The sequence below is a fragment of the Pistacia vera genome, unplaced genomic scaffold (assembly GCF_008641045.1).
Source record: "Pistacia vera cultivar Batoury unplaced genomic scaffold, PisVer_v2 Contig880, whole genome shotgun sequence".
NCBI lineage: Eukaryota > Viridiplantae > Streptophyta > Magnoliopsida > Sapindales > Anacardiaceae > Pistacia > Pistacia vera.
Window position 1 is genome coordinate 398,274 of NW_022196757.1, and position 12,733 is coordinate 411,006.

General features: G+C 33.9%; 1 long non-coding RNA gene across 1 annotated transcript; it reads left to right on the forward strand.

The window, feature by feature from the left end:
- The first annotated feature begins 1,554 nt into the window (after positions 1 to 1,554).
- Positions 1,555 to 5,138, forward strand: LOC116119324. The gene is made up of 4 exons (XR_004126390.1): positions 1,555 to 1,610; positions 3,072 to 3,420; positions 3,728 to 3,802; positions 4,712 to 5,138. It is a non-coding gene; the product is annotated as an uncharacterized LOC116119324 (long non-coding RNA).
- Positions 5,139 to 12,733: the final 7,595 nt, after the last annotated feature.

Below are 12,733 nucleotides of genomic sequence, written 5' to 3' on the forward strand. Positions count from 1 at the left end.
AAAAAAAAAAAAAATCTTAAGACCTGATAGCTTTTTAAGTACAGTTTGATTTATGAAGTTTCACGTCGAGTTACCACAATTTCATGGTTGAGCTCAACTCTTCATGGTAATAGTTGCTGAAGTATTCATTATGAGCTCAAAATGTCTTTTTTTTTCCTTTTTTCTTTTTTCTGTGTATAATTTTGTTAAACACATCTCTCAGTAATGTTTCAATGCTTGAGGACTTAATATATTGTATTCACTTCTTCCTTTCTGAAGTAACATTATTTTGATTATAGCTGCAGGGCAACAATATCCAGCTAATCAAAATATTGGTGTTCAAAATCACATGTTTCCCTAGAGAATACCACTTCAACTGGCTGGTTCACTCCATCCAACAGCTCTATCCCATCAAGCTGTATCTGCCATATTTTTAACGGCATCTGACTCTTTTTGGCAAGATGGTAATCTAAATCTTGCCAAGTCAATTTTTCTTTGCCCCAAACTAAAGTATGATAAAGTAACTATCTATACTACGTTTTTTTGGTGGTCATTGATTCCTTTCTGAAATAACATTATTTTGATTTTAGCTGCAGGGCAACAAGTTCCAGCTAATCAAAATTCTGGTGTTTATGGTTACATTTTTCCCCAGGGAATACCATTTCAATTGGCTGGTAAGGCATTCACTCCATTCTTACAGCTCTATCCTATCCAGCTGTATCTGCCATATTGAAACAGCATCTGACTCTTACTTGCAAGACAGCAATTTGGATATCTTGCCTAGTGGATTTTTCATTGGTCCACTTGTTTAAAGTATGATATGGTAAATAGCTATTCTACATCTTTATATTTGGATAAGTCATTCAGTCTCTCTTGGAAAAGCATTGTTGCTGCACACTGAATAGAAATTTTCAGTTGCAGTGATATGTTCAATTCTCCTATCTCTAATACGTATTAGAATTTTGGAGAAAATATTAACTTTTATTACCCTCTTTAATTTGTAAAACCCATTGTTGTTTGTTGTAGATAATCATGCAAAATCTTACAGATATTGCATGATTAAGTGAATAAATCTATAATAGGATATTAGGATTGTAATCAATACATAATAGGAACAAATCTGTAAAATAGGAAGTTAGATTTTTTATTTCCTAGATTAGTTCTTTATTTTACTATATATTGATGTATAATTTGTCAATGTAATATAAGAGAAAATTACAATCAGTTCTCTGTTTGTAACATTGTTATTCCAAGAATTACTTTACAGGAAACAAATTGTAATCTCTCATCAAGAGAATATAGAATAATCAGCTCAAACTTGTAGATGTGGCAATTAGAACATCAAAATTTCATGGAAATTATAGTTTTCATTGAAACTCTGGTTCAACCATCTAGTAGGGGGAGTGCTTGCTTGCTGAATTAAATGGTCATGAACTTTTTCTGCATAGTTTTACGTTGTGTTATTCATGGTTTGTTCTGTCATACAAGGTTCATACCATAATATGTCTTTTTTTTTTTGCAGGATAGGTTTGAATAGACACCTGACCTCAGTTGAGATAGTAGAGCAAGCTGTATTTACACGGTGCCTGCTCTCAAGTGAAGTTGGTTCAATTTCAAGTGTTGTGTTTATGGTAAGTGCACATGTGTTTTATAAGGCTACGTAAGTGCACATATGGAAACAACCTTTCAATTTAGTAAGGTTTTTTCAATAGAGTGATATTTTGTTCCAGGACCTGCGTTGTACTGTCAGTTATGCTATTAATATTCTCAATACGGTTTCACGAGGTTCTTTTTCTTCTTTTTATATCAGAAACAAAAAGTTTTGTATTATTTTTCGTGTACAAATGTCCAAACTTTGATTGGTAATACCCTGTATATATTGAATTGTATAGAAACAATAATCTATTTTAGCCCCAATGTTTCGTAAAGGACCCTTTACCTTCTCTGATGTGGTGATTTTCTCCTCAAACTGTTGTGAAGGGAACACAATCAATTTTGTATTTATGACATAGATATAGTTTGCAATGATCAAAGGAGTTATTATTCTTTTGGCATGGTTTTCTAAAAGGAGTTTATGTGTATCTTTTTACTAGATGTCCGGTAACTTTTTCTCTTGTGTGTTGGTTTGTTCAAACATGAACTTTGTTAATCCTTTTGGAGGACTGCAAGTACTCACACAGACAGGCACACCACTTATGTACACACAGATATAAGAAACATATATTAGTAGTTCAATAGACATTTCATTTTTTTTTTTTCCCAATACCTTTTGTCTCAACTTCTTAGCTTTTTTGTAATCATTAAATGCTATCGAGCAATTTCATCTTCTCTCTTGCTAAACACGGAGCTTCTAGATTATCTGGTCTATCCTAGTTATTGTCATAACAATACTTATGTAGGGAATGGGAGAGCCACTTCACAAAGTTGGAAATGTCATAAAAGCTTCCGACATTTACGGTGCATGAGCAAGGCCTCCACTTCAGTCCTCGCAAGGTCACTGTTTCTACTAGTGGGCTTGTCTCCCAATTGAAACGATTTCTCCATGAGTCCAATTGTGCTTTAGCTGTTAGTTTCAATGCTACAACTGGTGAGGTTTTATATTTCCAGCTTTATTTTGATGGAACAAAGAAATAATGCGCCTCGATTGGTAGAGAGAGAGGATTGACCTCCTTTTGATGAATTATGCAGGTCAGAAACTGGATCATGTCAATTAATTGGAATTATAAACTAGGGTTACTTCTTGAGACCCTTAGAGAGGAACTTCGTTTCAAACATAATTACACAGTTCTGTTTGAATATGTTATGCTTGCAGGAATCAACGACAGGTTAGATAAACCTTTTTTTATCTATACATTGATAGTGGAAACAACAGTCATGTTGCCATCCTGAATTTTGCTAGTTTATGTTTGTGATCCCATAATTAGTGCAAAACTATTATAATGTCAGGTTTGTCTGCCAGGGTCAAGTTATTTAGCTCATCATTGATTTATCGGAGGGGGGCTTTTGCAATAGAAATGCTTAATGCTTGTATGATTGTCTTATCAGACAAATGTGTATAACTCCTTAGGAGTGTTGACTTTCACCATTTACAGGTCAAGTAAGACTGGATGTAAGGGGTAGGGGAACTGCTCAATCTTCCAACAATCCTACTGGACCATCTCAATGGAGATATCCAGCCCTAGTCTCTCCAGTTTTTTGCCCCTCTTTTACTACTAATCCCTATCTAGTCGCTCATCCAGTTCAGAATACAACAAAACCAGACTGATTCTTCTATTTCAGAATCAATTCAAGCCGCTGCCCCTCCCGCACCACTGGTCCAGACAGTTCCTTTCCCACCCAAAACACAGATTTTCTGTCCCTTATCCCAGACTGCTGCGGCTTGGACTGTTCATCCTCTTTCACCCTTGGCCAAGGAATTTATACCTTGTCATGTGGTGCAAGGTATGTCTTCTTCTTCGAATCTATTTTAAAAAGGTCCTTTCCCTGCATAAAGTTTTAAGTCATGGTACCCTGTGAGAAAATGTATTCCTGATTAATATTTTACTCGACCTCTTCTGGCCTTTTTAGTGATTGCTGTGCTATTTTCAATCCATTATGGAACACTATAATAAACATGAATAAATCGATTGAATTGGACTATTACCAATTATAATGATTTTAATCCAGGTTGAATCAGGGCTCTAAATCTGCGCAAGTCATCCATTTTCTTATAGGTATATTTGTAATATTTTTTGCTGGATGCTTGTAGGTAACTTTGGTCAATCTCAAACCATTGCTCCTATTCAGCCTGCCAGTAGACTGACTTCATCTGCTTATACCTTTGGTAATTAACATTTATCTCCATGATCACCTATAAATTTAATTCAAAATTACTGTTTGTAATCATGATTTTTAAGTTTTACAATCATAGGTCCAGTAATTCCAATTGGTTGACTTGCTCAGGCTTCCAATGCTTCAGTTCGACCATCTTCTAATAGATCTACAAACCAAGCCCGTCAATTTCGACCATCTTCCAATAGATCCGCATACAAAACCCATCCAGTTCGGCCATCTTCTAATAGATCTACATACAAAACCCGTCCAATTCGACCATCTCATACACCACAGTCCCAGACTGATTTGTCAGACCTGCATGCTCTTGCACAAGCAACTAAGGATTTTCCAACCGATCACATAGATCTATTTTTGCTGTTGACTTCCCTGAACTTTGTAAGTTTGCTTCCTTCCATATACAACATTTCTTCAATTTTAAGCAATGATACCCTTCTAATATACCCATATTTTATAGTGGCTGGCTATTTCTATTTCACACTGAAAAATTATAATCGACTTGCACAAATAGGTTGGATGAGAATGGGATCAGGTGTTGATCATGACTTCAATCTGGGGCAAGTAAGGTCCCTTAGATTATTTGTTGATGTTATTTTGTCTAAAGATTGTTCACCACTGTCCATTATTGAGAACTCTCATGGCAGCAAAAGGATCTGTTTTGGCTTATGTACCTTGGTTTATCCATCTCCAAGCTAAGCTAAACATCAAAATGCTTATTTAAGTTTGCCATGGCCAAATTTCCCATGCATGTAGATTTTGGAAATAGACGGTAAACCCTTTATTGTTGCAGAAAATCCAGCTAAACCTCATACATCAGTGTGCCTCTAATGTTGGTAATGTTAAGGATGATATGAATGCTTGTCATTACAATAGCAATGACTAATTACACTTCTCTATGCAGATTTGGACAAACCTCCTCAACCAAGTGGAAGAGGGTGTTTCTTTTGCAAGAGGGATCTTTCATTCACACCAGAAGCCGATGGCCCCATTTCCCAGCCAAGTATTCCTCCATCTGTTGTAGTTTTGCCATGCGGCCACTACTTCCACAGTCGCTGCCTAGAGATTGTCACTCCTCCAGAGAAGTCTACAGATCCTCCATGCATTCTTTGTGACCTTGATGAGAATGCATCCAGAAGACCAATCTTTTCCCAGGTTTTCTCTGTTCCATTTTCTATCTCTAATCTCAGTGGCATCAGTCAGAATATAGGAGGGCTTGAAGTAGATAAGAATTGAATATCACTGTACATAGCAAGTCATTATGATTCATATGATGAATAGGCTTCAACGCAATTAGAAAATTAGCAAGTGTACTTAATAGTTTACACATTTTGAAGTGGGATTTAGCCATTTCATTCGAATTCAGAAATTTATATCAAATTTCTTCACCTTGTATTGGCTTACACAGATTTAAACGCGTTTATAATGTTTGAGTTTTCTTAAATATTTCAATGTGTTTTGGGTGAAGGACGTTTGCTCAAAACCTAATCGTAAATCTATAAGAGTTTGGACTTGAAACGAATAATATTTATATACTATGTTGGGATCGATATGTTAGAATCAGAATCATACACAATTTTTAAGGAAGGTTTTCTTATGACTTTATAGAAGAACTGTTGCTTTCTATATTTATATAGTTTATAGATATTTAGATTTAAATACTCTAATATGTTGTTAAACTGCCGAAGTTGCAGCTATTACTAATATTTGGTTGAAAAGTTTGTTACCAAAATTTATTTCTAAAAATCAAGTAGATGAAAGAGTCATAATAAGTTAAATTGATTTAATAACATGATAAAGGTAATGTGGAGTTAATAATTTGTATTTGACTTAAGGTTCTTGAGTTAGTTAATTAACATAAATGATATTATTATTTTGAATCAATATCAACCTTAAATCATACAATCTAACAACATTTATTTCTTATTAATATAATGATATTATAATTTAGACTTAAGCTTAAAAATTTAGGAATATTTTTTTTATTATACTATTGGGAGTCAAGCTTATAGATATTAGACTCTAAATATATATATATTTTAAATTGACCCATTAAGGATAAAATGACAAATTTATCAATCATGTCATTAGTTTTCTACAATAAGGTGTATATATATAAACGATTTGCACATAAGGATATGTTTCGTGGACTCTGCCTACATAATACAAATAAAACCAGACAAAAATAATTAAATAATTGAAATAATAAAGAAAGATAAAGTAAAGTTGTTATAGAAAATAGTCATGTAGAAGGAAGTGCATTGGATACTAATTGAAAATACATAACGGATCAAGGAATTAACATGAGAAGAGACAATTAGATTCAGTCGACTGGATACTTTTGAAGCGCGTTTTGTTACATTTTATGACTTCAACATGTATGTCCAATCCTTAGATGATCAAGCACCAAAAAGTAACCGTCTCCTGGTCTCTGATATCCTTTCTATACAAGAATATGATCATCACTTCCCAGATATAGAAGGCGTTAATAAATTTGTAACGTTATATACGGTTGGTGAAGAAGAAGATTTGGCTGTTCTCCCAATAGACATTCAGTGTCTAATGGTAAGTGTGACGCCAAGAAAGTATTCAGATCTTAAATTTCTCTAGTTGAGGGATTGTTGGTATTTAAAGAAGTTGGTGTCACCAAAGTTGTTGCCGGCTCTACAAAACCTGCAAGTGATTGAAGTTTACGGCTGTGGTCAAATGGAGGAGATAATAGCATTAGATGATGATGATGAAGAAAACAAAGAAGAAAAAAGAATGAAGGAACCAGTGGTGCCACCATATTCGCTCTTCCTAAATTGAGAAAACCGGGTCTGATATACCTTCGAAATTTGAAGAGGATTTATAGTGGAAATGGAGTAATGGTTTGTGATTCTCTCAAACAAATTCATTTATTAGGATGTGGAGAATTGAAGAGGTTCCCTTCGTCTCTTCCCTTGCCTGCAATTAAAGAAATCCAGGTAGACAAAGACTGGTTGGCAGTGGCGAATCTAGGATTTTAGGCTGGGGAGGGGTTCCGCGGCTACTTATTATTTTTCAAATAACTAGTGAAAACTTTAAAAAAATATCAAACCGTAAACAAAAGGGGAAAAAAATATATATAATTATATATATATACTAAGAATCTAGAGAAAATAATAAAATAACATAATATTTTTCTATTTGAATAAATCTACGAGAAGCAAAATTTTGAGTAAACCTTGAGCAAAACTTTCTTTTATTTTATTTTTTAATTTTTGGCATACAAAGATTATAATATAAAATTTTCATGACTTTAATCAGACTTAGCCTAAGTTAAAGTCACTCAAAACTTAAATTAAGTCAACGTTACATTGATTTTTACTATGAATTAATAAAAAAAAAGGGGAATTTTCTTGATATAAACATAGATAGTAATTCAAATTTCTTTAATAATTTTAAGCAGTTGAACTGTGACATTTGAAATATAGGAAAGTGGTGGGTAAAGGGTGAAGAACAGCGTCCTTAAGGTTTTAATTTGGAAAAATAGGGTCATTGTTAGCAAAACACAAAATAAACTTATAAGATTCATATCTTTTTCCCTCAAATTAGAATAAAAAACCTACAAAAAAAAGGAGCATGATTCAACCTAAAATAAACTAAATTGAAATGAGTAATACACATACCTAAAATTAATAAAACAGAGAACGAAGCTAATTGTGACATCTTGAGTAGTGAAAGCTTCAACAATTTCATTCGTCAAAAGTTTTAAGAGCGAATATCATGAGAAAGAGAAATATAGAATGAGAGAGTAAAAAATTTTGAGAATAAAATCACAAAAAGTATGTGAAGTTATGGAAAAAAAAAAAAGTGAATAAAGTTTTAAACTTTTAATATGATGTGAGTTTAAAATATATATATTAATAATAAGTTTTTTATAGGTTGGATATATGTATGATAGTTCTCATTTATTTTTTAAATTTATAATGGGTTTGGATATATATGTTAATAACAATTTATTGTGGGCCTGTATATTAATAATTTTTTTTTTTTTAAATATGAGGCCTACCCTCGAAGGACCGGATCCGCCCCTGCTGGTGGGAATTAATTGCAGTGGGACAATCTCAATGCAAAAGCTGCACTACAACGGTACAAACCTTTTGGAAGTTTATTGATTAATTTGACGTCCAATTGAGCTGTCTTATTTTATTCTGTTTTACCACGTTGTAGAAGAATTCATCTGCTCTCAAAGTTGGAAATTTTTAACTAATTACATGAGATGAGACTCTACCTATAAATAATAATGTTATGGACACCGGGATTCTACATCGAAATCTTACACCGACTTACATGGCCCATAACTCACAGCAGACATGTTTCATGTTGAAATTTTTTTTTTTCTAGTGAACGGTCGTTCATCAACTATGGACGGTCGTTCACTTACATAGACTCTCGTCCATATTTTATGGATGTGCATCCCCATTTAAAGGACGCACATTCATCAGTAAATGAAACAAAAAATATAAACAAAATTAAGGGACGACCGTCCATAATTTGGGGACTTTCATGAATGTTATTGTAGCTCAATGTGGATTCTTTCATGAATGAACAGAGCAATTTAGTATAAATTATTTTGGTTTTGGATGTATGGATAGGTTGTTTTGATAATGTGGGTTTGGTGATGAATCAACACAGGCAAATGTCCATAGAGGAAAGAGATGGCAAGGCCCGCGAGTCCGGAGTCATGTTTATAGAAACAAGTGCAAAAGCAGGATTCAATATCAAGGTAAATAATAATGGACAAATTGCATTTCTTTTTCATTCCAGAACTGCTGTCATTTGGGTCTGTTTATCACTCTAATCTTGATGGTTTAATGTAATATTACAGCCTCTATTTCGCAAGATAGCGGCTGCATTGCCAGGAATGGAGACACTTTCTTCCACAAAACAAGAAGACATGGTGGATGTCAACCTAAAGCCGACTGTGAGTTCATCTCAGATAGATCAGAAACGAGGGGGTTGTGCTTGTTAAACAAAATGTAGAAAATAATATAGAAAGAAGCTACAAGTTTGAACCATTCAATACCCTAGAGAGAATTCAGCTAACTTGCCACAACTTTTTGTTCAATATACTTTCAAGTTTTTGAGTATTTTAAGTTGCTGAAGGAATTATCCTTCTGTTCCAGAATACTAAAACAGACAGTTCTGATTTTTATTTTTTATTTTTCCCTTTTTTTTTTATTTTTTTGGGGTTCTTTTGAGGAACATCTTTGAATTGTTTGTAACTGAGAAGAGATTGATTCATTTTTAGGCATGTTGAAAGCTTTAAATGAAACAGGCTTTTGCAGAATAATGAATTGTATCCAATTGCAGTATCATATTTATTACAAGTTCTCGTTGAATGTTAAAATTAAAAACCTAGGTCTTTACTCGGGCGTCCAAATTTTTTTTTTTATTTTTTATGTTTACATTATGGACGAACGTCCCTTATTTTCGGGTGTCTGTTCAAAATTAAGGGACGACCGTCCATAACTGATGAACGGGCGTCCCTTAATTTTTTTTAATTTTTTAAAACCATTGTTAATGGGCAGGCGTCCATTACCATATGAACGCCCGTCCATTAATTTTGTTTATAAAAATTTTATTATTTAAATATTGGACGGACGTCCATTATATGTGGACGCCGGTCCCCAAGTTATGGACGATCGTCCCTTAATTTTGTTTATATTTTTTATTCCATTTACAGATGAACAGACTTCCTTTAAATGGAGGTGCCTGTCCATGTAAGTGAATGACCGTCCATAGTTGATGAATGACCGTTCACTAGAAAAAAAAATTTGAACGTGAAACGTATTTGCTGTAAGTCACGGGCCACATAAGTTAGTGTAAGATTTCAGTGTAGAATCCCGGTGTCCGTAGCATTATTGACAGTTTAATGATCAATTTTTATACAATGAGTAGGTACGTTAGTATTGACCGCGTTTATTTGTTTGAAGATCAAAATAATCTTCAAATTAATAAATTTTCTAGAGATTTAGGATGAATCTGTTTGGTTTGAGATAAAGTGTGGGAAAATTGAGAAAATTATATTTTTATTTCCTTTTGCCAGAAAAAGTTGTTTTTGATTCCTTGCTTCATCTCTATTCTTGGCTATATTCCATTTCTTTTGTCATTATTCTGCTCTTTGATTTCCCTTCTTTTCACACAGAATAATATCATTCTTTAAACTAGAAGGGATTGACATTTTAACCTCAAGATTTTTTATATTAAATATTAGTGTTGAACCCATATCTTACATTTTTTTTTTTTTTTTTTTTGGGTATTTAGGATGTTCGGTCCAGTTGTGCGCACCTCAACTAATCCGCAAGGTCCATTGAACACCCTACAAGCCTAAATGATCAAGTAAGCCACAATATTATTGTGGTATTAGCCCTAAGGTTTGCACCTTGGAACTCAAGGAAGGGAGCAAACCTCCTTAGCCGCAAGGCCAAACCCTTGTTTTTTTTTTTTTTTTTTTTTTTTTGGTAACTAGGGTGTTCGGGCCAGCTTGCGCTCATCTCAACTAATCCTCGGGGTCCATTGAACACCCTACAAGCCTAAAGGACTAGACAAGCCATAATATTATTGTGGTATATAGCCCTAAGGTTTGAACCCAGGAACTCAAGGAAATGAGTAAACCTCCTTAACTGTCAAAACTAATCTCCATGTCTATTGAGCACCCTACAAGCCTAAAAGACCAGATAAGCTATAATGTTATTATGGTTAGTAACTCTAAGGTTCAAATCTAAAAACTCAAGGAAATGAGTAAACCTCCTTAACTGTCAAAACTAATCTCCATGTCTATTGAGCACCCTACAAGCCTAAAAGACCAGATAAGCTATAATGTTATTATGGTTAGTAACTCTAAGGTTCAAATCTAAAAACTCAAGGAAATGAGTAAACCTCTTTAACTGTCAAGCCAATCACTGGGTTAATCATATCTTACATTGCACATCTCTTTCCGATGACTTTAGTACTTGTTTTGTTGACTTACCTTTACCAAGCCACTCCAAACATATATAGATTAGTTGAATTAAAATAAATTATATAATTTGTTATGGTTCTATCAACTATTGATTTGTTGTATACCAGTATTCAATAGAAAGAAATATGACTTGATAATTGATACCATTAGTTTTCTTTTTTTCCAATTAGAAAAATGCATTATCTTAATATATATAAAATTCAGCTAAAAAACAAAGTTAAAAATCAAAATACAAAATCTAGAAATATTAAGAATGCAACATAAATTTTTGGATTGCCTCTAACTTTTTAAAATAATTTTCGGACTACAAACGTTCAAAAAGCATCCACTTAACTTAGGTGCAATTTACAATCAATAACACTACGGACACCGAAAAAGTTGCACCGAATTTCTGTACCGGCCTATGTGTAACGCCTATGTGTAACGCGCGTCTCAATTTTTTTACAATTTTTTTCTAGTGAACGGCCGTCCATCACATTTGGACGGCCGTTCACTCACATGGACGCCCGTCCATATTATATGGACGGGCGTCCATGTAAAAGGGACGGGTGTCCCCATTTAAAGGACGCACGTCCCTGATTAAAATACAATTAAAAAATTTGTAAAATCTTAGGGACGACCGTCCAACCATTATGGACGGCCGTCCATTAATTTTGGACGGGCACCCACAAATAATGGACGCCCGTCCTTCACCCAAATATGAAAAAAAAAAATTTCTTTGGGGACACCCGTCCACCAATTGTGGACGACCGTCCCTTACTTTTGGATGGGTGTCCGTAAGAAATGGACGCCCGTCCATTATTTTGCTTTTACAAATAAAAAAGAAACTCTTTGGACGACCGTCCAAAAATTATGGACGGCCATCCTTTCACTGTGGACGGGCGTCCGTAAGTAATGGACGTCCGTCCAAAAGTAATTCGTAAAAAAAAATAAATAAATAAATAATTTAACACTGGACGGTCGTCCCTAAATTGTGGACGGTCATCCCTTCATTGTGGACAGACATCCATACTTAATGGATGCCCGTCCATTCATTATGGACGGTCATCCATAAGCGTTGGACGGCTGTCCCTTATTTAAAGGACGGTCATCCAACCATTATGGACGCCCGTCCACAATGTTATTAAATTTTAAAAAAAAAAAAAATTATCGCGTTTTAGGTTAAAAAATTTGGGGAAGTTTCAAAAATTAAAACACCCAGCCAGCCATTACCATCTTCTTCGTCTTCTATCTACGTTACTGCATCTTCTTCATCTTCGCGCTGTTGTTCTTATGGACTCCTGTTTTGCGCTTGTTCTTTGTCTTGGTAATTAAACACTTTCCTTTTTCAATTTTTTTTTTTTTTTTTTNATCAAGATTTCCGTACATAACATAATCTTGGTCCATGGTCAGTATCCTGTGGTAATAGAGGCTGCTAAAGAATCAAGTCACATCAAATTATGTACGCAAAACAAATAGTTTAAAGAAACAAGATACTCCAATATGTAAAAAGAATACCTTAGTATTATTTTAAAATATCACGTACAACAGTATGGGATCCACCCTTGATTCCATGTTATAACATAAAGTAAACCAACCGAAAACGTCTTATTCTAATATATAAAGGAAGAATAGAAGGAGTATCTTATCGATATTTTAAAATATAAATTTAGAACTTTCTTTTCTAAAGTATTAAGTTTGACATAAAAGGAAACCGATTTGATTTCCATGGCCCATGCATTGCAAGCTATAGAAAGATTGACTAAAAATACAAAGAAATGTTTTATCATTTAATCACAATTATTTGAACCCAACTTTTCTCCTAACTAGCCCCCGCTCTGAAAGAGGGAAAAATTGTAAATCTTTTGAATTCTATTGAATCAAAAAGAAAATTTTCAATTTTTAATCATAGTTTGATATATGTTAAATAATTCATTTGTATTCTATCTCTCCGGCAAG